The sequence below is a fragment of the Protopterus annectens genome, chromosome 2.part0 (genome assembly GCF_019279795.1).
Source record: "Protopterus annectens isolate FY-2018-M chromosome 2.part0, PAN1.0, whole genome shotgun sequence".
Classification (NCBI taxonomy): domain Eukaryota; kingdom Metazoa; phylum Chordata; order Ceratodontiformes; family Protopteridae; genus Protopterus; species Protopterus annectens.
In genome coordinates this window covers 470390250-470410934 of record NC_056728.1, presented here as the reverse complement: position 1 = coordinate 470410934, position 20685 = coordinate 470390250, and positions in this window count along the sequence as shown.

The window sequence follows — 20685 nt, the reverse complement described above, 5'->3', positions numbered from 1 at the left end:
ACACTACAGCATTACACTGTTATAGCACATGCCACAGAGATTACTGGGCTACTCCTTCTCCAAAGGTGTATTTCAAAGTGAATGACGTCAGCAGGCTTGCCAAAGTACGGCAATGGAAGTTGTAAGTGACTGTGAATGGCCTCAAAAGCACCGATACCTTCACAGTCAAACAAACACACGCAGTTATATTTACCATGTCTAGGATTAAAACTCCTACCTAACTAGTACATCACATGACAGCATTACACTGTTAAAGCACATGACATGGAGATTACTGGGCTAGTCCTTCCCCAAAGGTGTATTTCAAAGTGAATGACATTATCAGGCTTGCCAAAGTATGGCAATGGAAGTTGTAGTGACTGTGAATGGCCTCAAAAGCATTGATCCCTACCATAAGCACCCAAAGCTGTTGGAGACTGGTGGGAGGAGGAGGGTGACAGGGGCACTTGATCTAAAAAGGACAATTTTTTATAACTATTTGCTACCACAACATAGGTTCACTTGGAGGACATTTTAAGCTTAGCCAATTCTCTTTGGGTGCTTGAATTAACATTTCTGATTGGTCTTACCTATCCCATGGATGATAATTGCATATTAGCCCTAGTGAGAATAACTGTGATCATACAATAGATAATTTGAGGGTACCCATGTAAGGGATGCAGCATTTAGGAACTACCTCTATTCACTAGTGGCAAGAGGGCAATCCTGGAGTACATTTTCTGTTACCCATTCTTAGATCTAAGTTGCATTTGAATATGGACAGATGAGCTTTATTTTATTTTTTGGATAGTCAGTTCTGGAACAGTGGTAGCCTCTGTGATATATATCCATCTCTCCACAACATTCAGTTTAGATACTTAGACTAAGTATTTCTGATGCCATTTGACTTGCTGATGTTCAGTAGGTCCATCTGTATTAGATCGAAGGATGCCTTGTATGCCAGACATGTCACCTCTAAGCATTCTGTAGGATACTAAGTATAGTAATAAATCTTTGCGGTAGTCCATGCAGGACCTATTGTTTAGAACTTGTATCCTTTTAGTAAGATGTCTCTGAAGGTATCCCAATTGCTGCATGGGGGTGGATAGATACATGCCAAAGTGGGCATTATACAAAATGAGTGACCTAATGAGAGCTTTGTAAAGGGGACAAAAATGATTTTGACACCAGTTATTATTTGAAACAAACCTTCCTGCATGATGGTTAAGTCATTTGGGGATTCAATAACTGCTGCTAGCTTGCAGTCTTCTCAAATGCAGCTGGCTAAAGCCCTTTGGTATTTCCTTTTACTTTTGAGGTGTATATGCTAAACAGAAAAAGTCTCAGTACTGAACCCTGGGAGATTCCATTGGTGACAGGTCTCTTCTCCTATTTTGATCTCCTTCATCGTGTGAGCAAGTCGGCAATCCAGCTAGTGATGCAAGTGTTTGATCCTGCATTATTCATCTTTTGTACTACACCTGAGTAGGGGATTAGGTCAAAGGGCTTGGCCAGGTCAAGGTAATGTGGTGTGAACTATTTTACCTTCATCCATTGCTTTGGTAACAAGAGTAAAGCTTAAAATTTGCCCATGATTTTGAGCCTTTCACACTTTACTCTGGGCTATTTTCAAACACATTTTAGGGCCATACATACATGTATGCATTCTTTGATTCACCTTCCTGATTGTATTAAATTATATCCCTTGTGTTATACAGCACCACTTGTTAGACTGTGTTTTAAATATCTATATCCTGCTACGACGGAGGATTGTCTTGGCAAATGCATGAATGTTGCTATGGTAAATTATCTTGGTTATTCCATATTATCCATGCAGTATGCTCATTTTTTTTATTGCCAATGGGGCATTGCAAACCAGTGGAGGACCAAGCCCAAGTAATTTCCTTTCCCAGCTGAACTGACTGAGGAAGCACCTTATATTATGTTGGAGGCAACATTGCAGAGGGTCTGGGAGACATAAAAGTATCTCAGAGTCAGGGAAGGGGTTGTGTACTTGGTAATCTATACTTGTTTCCAGTCATTGGACTAGCTGTGTACCAAGTGTGCCACAGAGGAAACATTAATGACATACCAGTTACCATTGTTCAAGTGGACTATAAACAAAACATATCATGTTACTAGTTAAGAAATGCTTTAGGCTATTCTGCACTACTACATGAAATGAATGAAAAAGTGCTTTATATGTATATGTCACCTTTCAAGTTACGAAGTACTTCACTATTTAGACCCCTAACCAAAAACATAAATATGAAAGCAAGACATAAAATTGTGGAACATCAGAACATTATAAAACATACTGGATAAAGATTAAAATAAAAACTGGCACTGAAAATCATAACTGACATGAAAAATCATGCTGCTTTTGGATCAACATCGTAATACATATAAACTTATTCAAATAATTTGTATTGTAGATGACTACATGAATTCATGAATTCAAATCACAATGTAAGGTGGACTAGATGAAGAAGGGGTGGATATACCCAAATAAATGTTTCATACACAGACGTGCAGCATGTCTAAACCAGTTCATATTCACTGATACAGACCTGCAGCATGTTTAAACCAGTTCATATGCTCTGAAGCACCACAGTTAAGAAGCACGATTGTCACAAGGTGGCCTGCTATGTATCTGATACTAGGTGAAACATGTATTCTGCACTGCAGCATTATACTTTTAATGTTTTAGAGTGAATTGGGACACTGTAGAACTTTAAGTGTAATGACTATGTTTTTCTGTGTCCTTCCTGCCACCATGTCTGCTGACCAGTAAGCCTTTCCTTATCAGACTGTCCAGCTCATTCAATCTCTGATCCTGAGCACCCTCCAATAATGGTGACAGCTAGCTGGGCAGTGGTCATTATGCAGGCAGTAGTAGTGGTGTTTTGGACTCTTGCTGGCATCTCAGCAATGAGAGAAAACTTGTGTGAGCCTAACCTCATCCCTGATGGTTGATGTGGGTGCCCATGTTACCACACATATACCTCACGTGGGCTGCTGTCACAGGTTTGGGACTGTAAAGCACTTATCCTTTGGTCTTACTGCTGTAGTACCAGGACCACCATTTCCCTTCCCTAGGATGGGCAAGCTGGCACAAACCATTCACCACACACTCTCCTGTCCATGTCTTTTGGGACTTGAGCTGCTATTCAAAATTGTCATCTGGGTAAAAACAAAACAAAAATGCTCAATAGGTATCTATGCCATGGCAAAACCAGAGCAAACCAAAACACAATCTCAGGCATAGGAACACAGATATGGACTTAAATTAAAAAAAAACAGTAAAGCTTTCATGCAGCAGTACTTAATCAATACATTTGTTTATATTGAATTGCCAGTATTTAAATGATAGTCATATGTATTCCCAGATTAAAGATGTGGGAAATACTGTTCTGGAAAATGGAGAAATTTTGGCACCTACAGTATGTCCTTAATTCTTTTAGGCATTAGGAGTGATAGTGCCTGTTTCACTGAGAGGTATGCTTGATGTGGGCAGATGCCCCTGCAATGGACTTATAAGCTTCATAAACACACACACACCTTATCAGCCACATAAATGGACTTATCAGCTTCAGAAACAGAAATGGACTTATCAGCTTCAGAAACGGAGCACTTATCAGCAAGATGTAATGGAGCAGTTCTCCAGCTATGATCATGAAAGCTACAACAGACTTATAAGCTTCATAAACACCCCCTCCCCTTATCAACTACAATAAACTTATCAGCATCAGAAACGGAGCAATTATCAGCAAGAAGTAATAGGAGCAGGTCTGTAAAACAAATCTCATCTCTGCCCATATTCGAACACAGCTTAGATCTATGGATGGGAAATGGAAGATTTATCCAGGACTGCCCCAGTACTACTAATGGACAGATGCAGCTCCTAAAAGCTTCACCCCATACACAGATCCATTTATCTATAGTATTATCCCAGTTATTCTCACTTGGAACAATATGTAAAGAAACTGGGATGGGTAAGGCAACCTAATTCTAAATAGGATGGATTAATTCAAGCACCAAAAGGGAAACTGGCTAATCTTCAAATGGCCCACAGTGGCAGCTAGATTAGTACTACCTATGTACCTATACACACCTTGTTTCGGCCAGACCACCAAAGATAGCCACTTGGCATTGAATGCGAATACTTTTGATGGAGAAAAAAGTTATGGCCAGGTCAACTCATTACTCTTAAACAAGACTGCCCCCCCCCCACCAAACACACACACACACACACACACACACACACACACACACACACACACACACACACACACACACACACACACACAAGAATGAAACATACCAATACTGATTTTACCCTGATTTCAGCAAATAGATTGCTTGGCACTATCTCTGTCATGCGAGATCAGTGACCACTGTAAGTGTCAAACAACAGCAATAGTAGTTCCCTGGAATACATAAATGGCCTCTGTATTCATAAATTACATTCACTTTACTGTGTACACCTCATATATCAGATTGTAATATATCTCACATTAACAAAGTATTCCGTGTTACCTCACAGAAATGCACACTACTTATGCAAAGCCAGATCACTATTTAAACGGAGCAAACAATGAAAGGGATAATTAATTTGCTCCAAACTACTCCCACCTCCTCCCAACAGTTATAGCTATTTTTAAGTGCACTTCTGATGTCCAACTTTGCTAACAAGTACTGGCAATATAATATTTATATATTTCTCTGCCACTGATAATTATTTAATTGAATAGCACACCCATAACCTGAAACTTACTGTTGTTCATAAATTCCCTGATATGAAACAAATTTTCATTAATGAAACTGTATGCTTCCCTGGATCTAATGAACAGTAAAGCCATCATCTTGTAAAGACTGCCAACAAGATTGTAGTGAACATAATGTATACCACTCTAGATTGCACTGAATTATCAGATACATTCCTTCTTGTACATATAAAGAATATTTTTTGTTTCCAAATAACAAAATTGATCACATAATAATCGGGTCTTTTTGCCTCAAAGAAAAACAAATGTTCACAGTTTTACACACTAGGAAAAAATACGAACAGGTAAATCAGTTCAAACTTTACATACTCTGAAAAACAGTATACAAAATGCACCAAATTACAATATCAATGGGCTCTGCTTACAAAGCAAGATACAAACTACTAACCACAAAACTGAAATGCAGGTAGTAGGTTTAACATCTTGGATGTTGGCTTTACAAGTAAGGGGAGATTTAATTGCATTTCGGCTAAGGTGGTGTATTTAGCTTCCTGCCAGTCTTGCATGGGGTTCTGTATTGGCAAGACTGAGTGTAAACTTAAAGAAAAGGTGTATGAGCACCTTTATAATCAGAAAGGTTAAAACTCAGAATGCCCTAGCTAAATATGTAGCAGAAAACCCTGGCCACACTTTCACATTTAGGGTCATAGACCAAGTGGAATCTGATATTAGGGGTGGGCCATTAGGTTACAAACTTGAATTAAAAGAACTAGTTTGGCAGCTAAAGACAAGGTCCTGTGCCTTACCTGGCTTGAATGAAATATGTTCCCTTGGCAGTGTATTGAATTGAGAAGTCTCAAACGCTAATAACAAGTAGGGAATATATTTATAATTTACTATTACTTATTATCTATATGTTTTGGTTTTGAACTGAGTTATAAATGTATAAATTATTTTTCTGGCTAAAGGACATTAAATGCTTTTGTAAAGCAACCTGATTAAAAATGTCACCAGCACAATTTAACTCATTTTTATGTAGGAATGATCTAATGGTAAATATAGCTTTAAATACTTAACCGGACATAAATAGGTGATACGTGGAGAAGGGAGGGGATTGAACATGTGATATGATTTTAATATAAAATGGTTTGCTTTGTTTTTATATTTATCTGATGAAGTTGAGTGTATGTTACTTGATGAAAGCGCTTATTTATACATAAAAAGTTAAAATCACCACTGCCTGCCTCTCTTTTTTTTGTTCTTTTTGAGTAGGTTGTTTTGTGTTTTTATTCATATGTACTGTTTTACACTGTGATGTTTTATGTCATCAAGTACTGTCAGGTATACATATTTGCTTGCAGTGATGTCCTGGGAAACACAGGGTGAATGCAGCTGTGTCCAATATTGTGGTTTGCAGCCTACATATTCTTGCACAGTCATGCCATTCTGGAGGGGAAGCTGCAGACACTTGCTGCTGGGTTTGTGTAAATGGTTCAGCACCTTGGTACAGTGGTGGCTGAGGATCCCATGCTTGTACATCCATCAACGTTACGGTATGGCCATATCCTGCTGTGGCCAAACGTCAGATTCACACGTTACCCCGAGGCAGGTTTTATAATTCTGGACATCACCCATTCACATTGTGGTTTACCGGCAGGTTTGTAGCCACCCATTCCTGTGTTTGCAGGCAGGGATAGGATGTGCACACAGCTGAGTTTCAGACTTCACACATTCCAAGCTCCCATGCTCCTACCCCTCCCCTCTATTATTCTATCCTCTTCCAAACATTATGCAAACATTATCTGATAAGTTCCCTATAGTTATCACCTCATCCCAGCAGTAATTCGGTGTGGGCCCACAGTTCATGCAGTAGGACATGTTGGACATGTTACTGGGATTTGTCCACATGGCCTTGCATTTGGGTTCTGTGGACTGTGTTATGTTGTTATTTGGGAGTCCATGACATAACATACATTGGCAGTATGGGTGAGACACAGGCCTTTGGCAGAGGACTGTAGAACATTTTGTAGTGATGCAGGCCAGCTATAGCAGGCTGTTGCATTGTGTCACTCCTACAGTCCCAGACTGCAATACACTATATTCCCCTGGTGTGACAGGGTGGGTGTGCAAGGTGTTAATCCCAATACTTTCTGTCATTATTGATCCAGTAATGTGGATGCTGGCAGGGTGCTGCTTACAGCTAGGGACACACCTGGATGGGACACCTATTCTGCATGCTGCATTCTTTGGCTATTGCCATACAGAGGAGGGGGTCATATTGTACTCATTCCCAACACCAGGGATAAGACCGGAGAGGTACCTGTGGGTGATGGTGGGATGAGCTAGGTGCATGTGTGCTATGGACACTACTTGCATCTGACTCACAGATATGCATGGGGTATTCCACGTATGCTGGCTTGTGCAGGGACATCAGCTGTTTCTCAGTACTTCATACCTGTGACCTTTGTGGTCTGCCAGTGGTTGGCCAGACAACATCGGTATTCTCTACTACAAGCCCAACTAATCTGGGTGTGCCCATTTGACAGTTGCATATTATACACTGTCTGTCTGGGGTACCTCCCCCTGTGTACTGCTTGTATGTCTGGGACAACATTCATGCCATGTCCATCTTTTAGATGGTGCCACATATTGCTTCCAAACATTTACTATGGCTTACTGCTGGAATGTGTTTTGCTGGGAAGCATTGTTTTTGGTGCTGCAGTTTTGAGAACCTGGCCCTGTCATTGGCAGTACTGGCCAATGGCCACCAGGACAAATCTCACCATGCATACATACTTACCACCCTCACACAATATACAACACACACCAACCTAACACACACAGTCCTACATATTGTACACATGCTACAATCTATCATGCTACCTTGGTCAGCTCAGGTAATCTATGTTCCACTGTTATTATACCTACACATACATGTTACTATATTTCTTTATAGGATTGGGGGGGGGGGGCACACCTAACACTTGTACACATTTGCTATGACTGTACTGGTATTTCAGGTACTCTATTTCATTCTGCATTCTGATCTATCATGCTTACTAGAGGCATATCAGTGTACTACAGGTCTTAGATTTGATTGATCTACATTTCAGTTTCTGACTTCTTAACCTTCAGAACTAACATCCCACTGCCTGACCTGTTGTATTCTGTCTGTGTAGGTCTGGAGTGGGACTGTTCTTCATAGTCATCAATCAGAGGCCTTAGCACAGCCTTTTTTTGTGTTTGTCTACACCTGTCCTGCTGGCTAAGACTGTTGTTGGGTATGTGAGGTCCCTGACTGGCATGTGTATGTCCTATGGACACACAAGTGGTCCACAACATTTGCTGCAGTGAGTTTTGTCACCTTGTATAGTACTGGCTACTATGGTGACACCAATATTTGTTACAATTCCCATGCTGCCACTATAGGTGTCTACAATCTGCTGGCAACGCATTCAGCCAACCGATTCCCTTGCATGCTCACATCCACACGATAGATACAAGTAACAAAACATACTACTCCATTCGGCAATTTATAGGGAGACTGACTTATCTTGTGGCTCTGTCAGTATTGAGGATGGTGCTGGAGGGCTGACTATGCCAGATGCACATAGTACACTCCCTATACATGGTTAAGCATAGGTAGTGTCATGTTTGGCATCCCTTTTACTGTATGTACGAGTCAGAGAGAGGTGTCATTCCCTGGGTTCCTACCATGTCAGTGTATGTGCTATGCACTGCCTCTTTGCCACGGCCTGTGCATACTGGGCTCTCCTCCTTCTGCGTACTGGGGTAGGCTCAGGTTGTTCCTCCTCTGAGTCGAGTCACTCTGTGCCTGTGCAGGCTTTGGCAATGGTGGGGGGCTGTGTGGCCCTGCCCCGTGCTGTTCCTGCTGCAGCTGTTTCTGCAGGATCATATTGTGTAACATGGCACATATGATGACAATTTGGGTACATGTAGCTGGTGAGTACTGCAAGGCTTCACTGGATGTGTCCAGGCACTGGAACCGTGACTTGAGAATCCCAAACACATGCTCTATTATGATTCTGGTATGTGTGTGTGCCTCATTATGGAGTCCTTGTTTGGGTGTGTGTGCATTTCTGATGCGTAACCAGCATCCCCCACTAGGTGGCCATAAGGGATGTCCCAATTAGCAAATCTCTGGTACAGCTGCATCATATGCCAGATGTGGGAGTCGTGATAGCTTCCAGGACAGCCAGCACACACATTCATTATAATGCCCTGGGCATCGCACATGACCTGGAAGTTGATGGAGGGGAAGCCCTTGTTGTTGATGTAGACCCTACCCCACTCACCAGGTGGTGCTTTGATGCATATCTGCGTGCAGTCTATAGCTCCCACTACCTCAGGGTATTCTGCTATTTGGTGGAGGAGATGCATATTGATGGTCAACGCCTCATGGCTGTTGTGGAAATATACGTGCTCACCGTCATGTGCGGACATAGCATCCAGGAACTGGTGGAGTACCCTGAATGCTGATGCCTGTGAGATACCCATGATATCCCCAGTTGGCCTTTGGAAGGTACCTGTGGCTACTATTCTTAGGCCTACACATACCTTGGTATCCACTGGGATGTTTTCCCATCTGTTGGTTCTGTGTGTGAGGTGTGGCTGGCACAGCTCAACAATTTGCTGTAGAAGGTCACCGTCCAACCTATAGTGCTCCACTATCTCCAGCTCATGTAGCCCCTGGTAGGTTACCATGGGTCTGTACACTCTTCTCTTTCTCCTCACTGTGGGATGGTCATCAACATTCTCATCCTCACCACCCCCAGCCTCTTCCACATGTTGATTTATGATAGCTGCTGCAGCCTCTATCATTTTGTTGCTTTTGTTTGGTAAAATGTCTTTGCTTGTGTACACAGGTGGTGTAGAGTTTGTGGGAAAAAACAGAGGAAAAGGTGTTTGCATAGTTTATAGTGGTGTGCTGGGCTGGACTGCTGCCTGTGTAATTGGCTGATTCTGATACATTTTACCTACCAGCTATGGTAGTTCCCCTTAATTACCTTTCTACTGCAGTTTTCCCTTCCTATTGCATTCTTGTTTAAGCCCAGGGGGTGCCACGCAAACACAGTGCTCAGATGTGCACGGAGCTGCTATTTCCTGGTTTACTTTTTGTTTTTTCCTTTACAATATGGTGTGCGGCGTGCACACCCATTTAGGCAATGTAAAGAGTGCTAGGCAGCCTCAGACACACACCCTTGCTTAGCTCTGCTAAGCTAAGGGCAAACCCGAGCCACAGGCCTCCAATAAGCTTACAGTATGCCTGACACACCCTCTATGATGTCAGCTAGCTCATAGGCTTGCACCACGGTCTTCCTGCATCGACACAGTTGGGTGCAGGCTAGACATGAGGGGGGATCTAGGAATCAGTATCATTCCCCTCATTTGCATAGGATTACCTGCTAATTCCTAGTTACAAGTCTGACACTGAACCTTCCCCCTTAGCAACCACTATTCACTGGCCATATTGTCTTCTGTCTGCCATTGAGTATAATGGCAAAATTGTGATTTTGGACAGAATGCTTATTTCAAGTTTTTTTTTTCAGCCTGATCCTGTTTGCATGCTGCTACCCTATGCTTAAACGGGTCTATATCAGTTCACCGAAATGGCTTGAGTTCGAACACCATATGTTTGATCTTCTAACCATGAAGTACAAAAACACTGAAGTCTTAGAACAGAGATTTTTTTCCCAGGGAAAAAAAATCACTGTTCCAAGAAACACACACACAACACAAGCACACCAAAAAAACAGCAATCCACACAGAAACACTTAAAATCCCACATCTAACCCTGCACTAAACTGTACATACACTACTATCTATCCACTTACCTTAACCCGAACCCTAACCCTAAGGTCCGTCACTATCGCACACTCACCTGACCTGCACTCTAACCCTAACTCACCCATCCCACCCGAACCCTAAAGTCTGTCACTATCGCATACCCACCTCACCCGTACCCTAACCCTAACTCACCTAACCCGTGCCCTAACCCTAACGTCCACACAATCGCACACTTACCTGACCCCAATCCCTAACTTCCCACCACAGTCCTGATAATCGTGATGCACCAGAAATGGCCCACCAAATTCTTTCCTGGGAAAGAATTCGGTGTTCCATGGCTTCGCGATAATCAGTGTTCGAACTTCACAGTTTGCACATCTGGTGTTCGATCGTCAGCCGTTTTGATGAACTGATATAGACCCCACTTAAACAGCTGAAATCAGCTAAAAAAATTGTTATTTTTTTTTATTTTTGCAACTGTTTTCCATGCCACTGGCCATATATTTGGACATTGGCATGCTTTCCACATTATATACATCCTTTATTTGGAGCTGTCATAGCTCCGTTTTGTAGTTTGCAGAAATGTACTCTGTTACTAACCGATTACATTTCTGCAGACTACACTAGTCCTGCATGGCTGGCTGCCAGCTTCCTGGATCACAACTTTACCTCATTTGCATAGTTTTCACCTGCAAATGGGGTAATTTACATACAGTACCTGTGTCCATGCAGGAATAGGGCAGGAGTGCTCATGCACGCCCCAGGAGCCGATTCCTGGATCGCATGGTGGCCATATTGCCTCCAGCAGCTCCTGCACTATTTCTGCATGCCGTGCAGAGCTTGCTGAATCCTGGGGAGTATTATGTAAGACTTTTACATATTATGTAATGTACAAGCAAGAAAGATACAAGTCCAGTGATATGCAGGCAGTCTGTATTGCTATAAAATATAAAAGATTTAGTATATTAAAATAATCTGTTTTGTTATTCTTTATTTCTTTTATATGATTAAGACATCAATAGTGTATAACACTGATGTCTGGGGATGGCTATGTTAAAAAGAAAATTCACTATATAATACTTGTTTCCTAATTCTGGCCAGGAACAATGTATAATAGAATACTAAGCCAATGATATTGTTTGATATCATGAAAGCTATACTGTGCATCCTTGGCATTTAGGTACCAGGCTTTAAAATTAATATTTAAGTAAATATAATTTGATGCTTTCAGATTTGGAGAAGTAATAGGATCTGACACTTTCTTAATGTGTAAGTAGTTGTAAGTCCTCTTTTTCACAATTTATATTGAAGACAGCAAATAAAAATAAAAACAGGTTTGCCGCTGTTTATTAGTTTGCATTCACAAATTACTTCTAAGGGGTCCAATATGACACTAATGTAATTGACAGCAGAGGTTTTTAGTAATATTAGATTGAACAGATTATTTAATAGAATGAGAAAGTCTCTGAATATTTAGTGAGAAAGTAATAGTTTCATATAATTAGTACAACTGAATTCATACTTGTTTAAAACTCAGATTATTCTTTATAGAGCAGGATTATAAAAGATCATAAATATTTAAATTTTAGAATAATAACACTTAAAGAGACTATTATAAATAATTATATTTTTAAAATAATAATAATAGATGAACAATTCACATCAATATGACCCATTAAGCAAGATTCAGTAAACCCTACATGGCTCACTGAAACATTATGCATGTCACAATGCAATGCTCACACAACAGCATGACGATTTTTATTCAGAAAGTGGCTTTACATGATGTGTAGAGCTGTGCAAACACAGTAAACATTGTGGCATGCTAATTGCTACATATGCAGCTAAATTGTATGCTAATCAACCAATCCAAGTTGACGGAGCAGGAACTCTGCAACCTCTGTCATCCTCACCTAAGAGCAAAGGCAAACTGAGAGGAACCAATACATGTGGAGACCAAGGTATTTGTAGCACTTACAATATTAGCTATGGGGAACACTGGGGACATGTTGGGGGTGTCACAGGCATTAGCATCTAGGATCCTACACCAATTCCTGAATGCTTTGCTACAGCATGCCAGTGACTATATATATTTCCCCACAACCCTAAGGACATAGCTAGAACTATGCAGGAATTCTAGCCCATAGCACATTTCCTGAAGTCTTGGCTGCCATAGACTGCACATCAAGCACCACATGGGGAACAGAGAAGAGCCTACATCAACAGAAAGGGGTTCCATTCCATTAGCTGCCAGGTCATATGTAATCTTAGGGGAATCATCCTGAATGTGTGTCTGCTGGCAGCCCCTGCAGTTACCATGACACCCATATCGGGTACACCTCACAGCTGTATCAAAGGTTTTCCAGGAGTAATGTGCCACAAGGCCATTGCTGTTGATGCCCATCAGAAATGCCCCCCCCCCCACACACACACACAGAGTCACACACACACGGAAGAACTTTATAATGAGTCACATGCTCAAACAAGAAATATCATAGAGTGTGTGTTTGGGCTGTCGAAGTCATGGTTTTGGTGCCTAAATACATCAGGGAAGCTCTGTAGTACGATCTAAATACTTGTGCCAAAATTATCACAGTCTGTACTATCCTACACAATATCATCCTGCAGAAGCAGCTACAGCAGAAACATCAAGGGCTAGGAACAAATGTTCTGCCACCACTGGCAAGGTCACCACATTCACACATAGGTAAGGAGTCAGAGGGGGAACCCCCAGCTGCTGTGGTTATAGGTAGACATAGGTGCACAGAATATGCCTTTGTCCTGACCAAAAGGCAGGGGATAGTGCACATGCTCTCCTCCTAATGGGTACACCTTCCATCCTATGCAGATACAGAGAGTAAAATTGATGTCAGACAATGCTCACAACCTTTACTTCCCCATGTAATGGCTGTGTGCTGCTAGCATCAGACAGAGTGCAGGATTATCAAGGTAATTGTTGAACCTGTAATATAAAAATGAATTTGTAGGAACTTGAATGAATGGCAGATACCTGCCTAACTGGTATTTGTAAATTTAACTAAGTAGAATGTGTGTAACTTGTCCAGCAATGCCATCAATATCTGACATGATTGACATATCTAATATGTACTTATGCAGTTCACCAAATAACCTGGACCATGCAACTGAAATACCCACTATAGAAAAACAGTACAAAGTGTGTACTTATCCCTACACTCCCACAATTGGAACAATAAACATGACTGAAAACAGTGTCCTCCCCTTCAAGTTCCCTTTCAGTGTAGACCCAGTCCTCTGACCACTCTGAAGATGCAGGTGAGGTGTGAACTCCTTGGAATTCAAACTTTTGACTTTGTTTTGCAGATGTAAACATAGTGTATCTCTTACACTACTGTTAAGTGCTAATGGGTTGCAACTGTGAGTGATTACTTAGACTGATGCAAAACACAGTAATCAGTGGCGGCTGGTGACTCCAAATCAAAAGGGGGCTGCAGGAGACAGCTGAATGGGTGGGGCCAATGAGAAGGGGTGTGACCATCTAGAAAACGGTGGAGCTATGCTGAAAACTGCAAAAACTGGGACTTTAATTAAATACTCCTCCCTGGGTGCCAAACCATCATTATGAGAGTCCAATCAAGACAAAATGAAGTGTAGAAGAAAACAAGTATTTCAATGCATCAGCTACATGACAGCTTACTTAATATCTAGATTGAAACAAAAAGGTTGTGAGGCTTGAAAAAATAAATTACTTTTTAAATATATTACTGGAATTCCAGTCAAAATCAAGTATAGAAAAACAAGCAGCACTCAACTCAAGCCACTTCTCCTTGCACTGAAGTTCTAATTATAATTTATATTCAGTTTTATAAAAGCACCAAGTAACATGCTGAAAGTAGCAATCGCTGTGATATCCCCACTTGTAAAAATGTTTCTTATCCAAAAAAGACCTGCTGCTTAATAACAACTACCTACTTGTTTCATGGGGAAAATCAAAGTAAAAAATGAACAGCAAACAAGAAACAAACTCAAGATACATTGCTTAAAGGATTACTGCACAAGTTTACTTGTTTCATGGGGAAAATCAAAGTAAAAAATGAACAGCAAACAAGAAACAAACTCAAGATAAATTGCTTAAAGGATTACTGCACAAGTTATGGACCGCACATGATAAATTGCATTTTGTTTAGTTTATGCGGACGTGTAAAGCCTGCAAAGATGACTGCAAGTTTCCAACAAATGTAATGAGGTTCTGAAAATACTGTAATCCTGTTCTTTATTACACATACTATCATATGCATTTCAATACCAAAGGCTTATACGCTATCTAGTTATGTAAATATTCTCTGCATGGCAACAACAAAAAGGCTTTCAATGCTGGTAATTCTTTAACAACATGCTTATTAAAGCTTACTTGCATCTTACAATCTCAGGCAAGCTTACCTAATGGTCATTAAAGCATTGCTAGTTAAAAAGAGACCAACAGGTACTGCAACAACATGCATTTTCTGAATAAGAAGCATAAATCAACAGTATAAAAATATGACAGAAAACCAGAACATTCTGCAAAATCAAGGACGGATGAAAAGCCACTGTAGTTACTTGTGCCTATCTTGGATGGGGGATACTTGCGCACTTACACTGCATAACTGCTCCTTGTCTTGCTTGGACACATCCAGAGTCACTACATGGGGGAGTGGGGTACAACAAGTATGTCACAATTTGAAATGTCTCTGGCTAATGGTGATGGCCCTGACATATTTGTCATATCTCTCAACCTCAGAGCATGAAATCTGGACAAAACCATAAATAAAAGTGGGATAAAGGTCCAAAAATAAGGACAATTTTAAATATTGCTCTTAGAAACTTAAAAAGATAATTAAAAAAGATAATAGAATAGTAGATCTTACATTAGTATGAATTTTCTTAAGGGTATGAAATCTGAAACTCAAATGTCTGTCATTATTTATCATCTAACTTCAATCTTTAATTATGTGCCACTAATTTGCCAGAAAACCACAATTTTATGAAAAACGGATGAAAAATGTGATGTAAAAATATAAAATAGCAACACAATAAGCTGGGAACCTGTCAAAGAAGGGACACTTTTTTAATATTAGTACTGACATGGTGTAATACAGGGCTCTGTACTGAGACTTCTCCTGTTCAGGACATACTTCTGTGAAGTCAAGGCTAATGTAGTTGGCCTTTGGCTGACTAAGTTTGCTGATGTCTGCAAGTTGGGGGCAATCATTGAATCCCCCAATACACAGAGCAAATCTAAGCAATAAAAGAGTAATGCATGGCATCTGAGCAGTATTTTTCCACTCCCCATACTGTGATGCAAGATATTTACATTTTTTTTTGATAGAGTATATACCGAACTGTATGCTTGCAGCTATTGGCTGAAATAAAAATATTTAATTTTTATTAATCTTTAATGTCCCTCTAGTTTCTGGGAGTTACAGCTTTGCAATATCATGTTTACAATGTGAAAAAAACATGAAAGAAACAATTTTAAAAAACTAGAAAACTGAAAATAGCTATAACTGTAGGCATAGTGACTCCAGTTAAACGAACCCCCAAATCAAAAGCTAGAATCAAAGACCTCTGTGAAGTAACTGTTTCAGCTTTTACTGTGACTTTTATGACAGTGCTTGGATTCATTTTAAACTTAGAACACCAAAGCAATTACCTGCATGTAGTTACAGAGGTCAGTAATCATAATGTAATAATCCCTGGCACATCAAAGTGAATGGGCATGCAATAAATTGTTCATTCATGAATCTTATACCCTTTCCGAGTAGAGAATATTTCACTGAATATGAGGTGTACTACTGTGTACACAAATTATTATCCAAATTCTACAATGAGAAAAGTGGCTATATTCATTACTAAACAGTCTGAAAATTAAAAGAACATTTGCAAATGGACACTGTAACAGCATTTCAAATATTTAGCAGGTGTACCATTTACTCTTTGACTGAAACACGGATAAAATGATAAATGACTATGTCATAGGAGGAACTCTAGTAAAATATCATATAGGAGGCAATAGATAAAATGAAATGCATTGTAAAAAAAATGGAAATGTGGGTGAGGTTCATAGGTTAGTACTAGGCTAACAGCCATTCTGGGCCATTTTAAGCCTAGCCAATTACCCCACATGAGAATCAAACCCTGTACCTTGTAACTGAAAGGTAAACACCTTAACCATTATGCTAACCTCCCACCCCAATTTACAGACACTAGCTTCCATCATGTTAATCTGATCACTTTCTTGAGCTTCAGTTGCTGATTTTATGATTTCTGATATGACCTCTTGACAGTGCAACAATAACCCATGAGTCTTTGATTAACACCGTGTCATATACAGTCCATCTTTGAGGAACAGCTCAAGTTTGTCATGCATTAAGTCTTAGATAAAGTATATATCCAGTCTAAACCATTAATAAATATAAGCCATCGTTTGCTATGATGATCTTAGCAACAGTCAGATAAGCATCATGTAGTTCTGAGACGGTTGTCATTTTATTTGTATTTGCTTCTTGATAAGTTTGGCCTGTTGCCAGCTGAAAGGGGAATCAACTAGAAATTAAACAGTCACATGAATCCCTTTCTTTCTGAAAGGAGGACACAAAAATAATTGCTTTCTGGTATGTCCCCTTCAAAACATTTTCTCAAACACACTGACAATTTGCTATTTTTACCTTGAAAAAATTAAAATCCGCCACATACCAAGGATAACTGTTCACACAGCAGCAGGTGTCATTTAACATGAGCAGCACAATTTTGTTTCCCTGCATTTCAGCTGTGGAAATCCCGTATCTCTTGCACTACAGTTAAGTAAGTGTTTTGCATGGAAGATGAAAATAAAAAGCTTTCCCTTTTGGTTAAAAACATGAGTTTCTATTAGGAGTAACTATTAGGGGTCGATTTATATAAATCTGTTATAGATATCAATAAATTCCACCATGTTTTTCCTAAATTGCAAACCACTGTTTCTGTACTCGACATATGCGTAGACTGGTGTGGATTGTGGTTGAAAAGGGTCACCAGAATTGCCCACCTTAATAGTTAAATTTAAACCCTACAATTAAGGAGGCAGTTTGAACTCTGGTAGGGAGGGAGTGAAGGTAAACCACCAGTGGTAACTTCATTTGTACTTTCAGACTTGTCTTGTGTTGTGCAAAGACGTGTATTAAATATTTCCAGAAGGCATGTATTCTGCTGTGCTTGGTGTTTGGAAGTAGAGGAGACAAGAAACTGGGAACCAAAGATACTTTGCAGCCTGACCATCAGTGCTGAGTTTTGCTATTACATTTGTTGAAGATGTTGCCACTGAGCTGCTAGATTAAAATGGTAAAATGCCAAAAAAGTAGCACATTTTCTGTAAACATATCCGGTTATGTGAAGTTCATAATTAAAAAAAAAAGTGAAAATGCAGGAAGATGGTAACTAGACAAATTTCTTCATTTTATTCAGACTAGTGGGAAGTGGCAACCTAGGCACTTTGGGACATTCTCTCTTACAGAGGCAGCAAAGTAAAGATGACTAGCACTTGTAGCCAGTACAGAGATCCAGTTAACATTTAAAATATATAAAAAAATGTGACATTGTCCAGTTCGGCAACAGAATAAATATTCATTCACACCGAATGAATATTGAATACTTCCAACTGACCTACAGCAACAGCGGAGGTTTTGATCGGTGCTTGCTACTACACTATCGCTGGTCATTATTAATCAGTGCACTACCCCGGTAAACAGATACAAATAAATACTCCTCAAATTCAGAAGTCAAATGGAGAGATCCAATAACTCTTATTTAGCACTAACCACAAAACTTCACAAGAATGCTTTGTCGCACATTTTCTCTGGGTCTACAAACCATGTGCAGACACCAATGGCAAACTCCCTAAATCATAACTAAAGGTAGGGATAGAACGTTTGTGCAAGATGGAAACACGGAATGACATGAAGCCTTCCAACTTGCAACTCAATCCTCTCGTCACCTTTAGTAAATCAACATTCCAAATGCATAGTAAGAGGAAAAATAAATGCTTTGATAGATTAAATTTGGAAAAATACTAAAATTTGACAACCCTACTTACATATTTATTGCACATTGCCACTGCTAAATTAGAAAAGTGGGGGGTTGCTCCAATCCACAAAAAGAAGCAGTCCGTCATCTTCATTACATGGAAATTAACTAACTGCTCCAAAATCTTTTCTGCAAAATCATGGATTGAAATTTCTGATTTCAAGCCCTCCATCCACTAAGAAGAATCGCAAACTAACAATCTTACACCAGACTTAAACAGTTATAGCAAACAGGTAGATGAATGCCCACTTGTTTTTTAGATTAGACTCCACTCCTCCATACTTCGACAATACTGCAAAAAAAAAAAAAATTACATTGACAAGCCGAGTCCGGCACCTACCTCAGTTTAATAAGTTGATTTGATGACAGCAGCTGCTCGTAACCAAGGCAGACGCAAGCCGAAAAAAAAAACAAAGATAAGGAACCAATTTCAAGACAAGTTGTGAAACTTTCACCAATGATAGTCGAGTGATGAGTCCGTAGCAGAAGTAACCCAAGTAAGTAGTGTGCTACAGCTACAGGCTACTGATTGTTTCTCACTCTCTTTTTTTGAGAAGAGAGCAAGAACCAATCAGTAGCAATTCAGCCGTCCACGTCATGTACGTGCCTGCAGATGTGGCAGTCCAAACCCCCTTCTACTTACTGTGTGGTTAAACCCCCATAGACTTCTGGGCATCACACTGATACCGTCTTTCTTATCCGGACTGCTTGTAAAGCAGTCAGAAACATTGGTTTGCTAATTAAAATAAATAAGTAAATTAAAAAGATGGAACTCGACGAGCATGCGCAGTCTGTCGGACTCGCGTACAGCACAATACATCAAATTGTAAAAAAAATAATAATACATGTGTTTTGTTTTTTTATTCACATGTAAATGTCCAAAACTTGAATCTTTTTACTGGGAGGGCTGCAGTCCTGCAGTCCAATGGCATGAACCACCACGGACAGTAATGCACAGACACCCTTCACTGAACTGGGTGTGTCAGTGAGTATACACTTAGAATGTGTGTAACTAATTGCAGTGAGTTTTTAAACAAAATCCAACACCCTCATGTATGTTTCCTTGGAATTAGCAGTTTCTTGCTGAAAACCTGTTGTTGATGGTCATGTATTTGTATCACACCGTGAAAGAAATATGAGAGAATAAGAACTAGAGATTGCATCTGTCATAGTAAAGCAGAGAAAAGGAATTGACTTCCAGAATACAAACAGAAGGCAGAGCTGCAGTTTGCAAACATATTCATAAATATTCTGTGATCTCTCATTCCACTAAATATGATATGCACACATTTACAATGAACTGAGAATGCCCAACTGCATGAATTGTTCAATACTTGATATGAAATGAGAATTGCTTGTATATACATGATTTGATTGGTTTTGCAAATCTCGGTCTGTGGCAAAGAGAGATAACACACTACAGCTGTGTTATATTAGTGCAATAGTCTGACAGAGTTATTCCAGAGCTGTTAAATTGTTAACCTTTGTTTCCTTTTTTGGTATCCCGTTTTTACCATATGCACAGCATGTGGCACAGCACAAATACAGTGAGCTGCTTAAAAAGTGAACATTTAATTTCAGTCTCCTTAACATGCTTAGTGGTATTTTGTGGTGGTCAGCAACATGCATTGTACTGAAGGCAGAAATTCCACTTGTTAACTGACTGTCTCTGTGGCACAAAGTTTAAATACGTTCAGCTAAAAGACAGAGAAGATAGGATAAGCAGGGTTAGAGTTTCACAGTAGTTAGTTTTACTGAGGAAGAATCACAATGAATATTTACACAAGTGGTATATGTTCTCTATTACCTTTTACATGTACATGTTGCCTACCGATGCACAAATAGAGCTCATTGCTTAAATTTAACTTGGTTCACCTTCCTTCATGCAAACAGGCTCAGCAGTGATATGTGGTTGTCAGCACTCTGGACAGTACTTGTGTGGAAAATACACCTGCTGCCTAGCTTGCTCTGTGGCACCAGGTATAAGTGCAGCTAAGCCAGGGTTCAAATCCAGCATATTCCACTTTTTAGTAAAGGTGTCCCACTGTAATGTTTTCTCAAAACTTTGATTATAAAGGTAATCATACATACC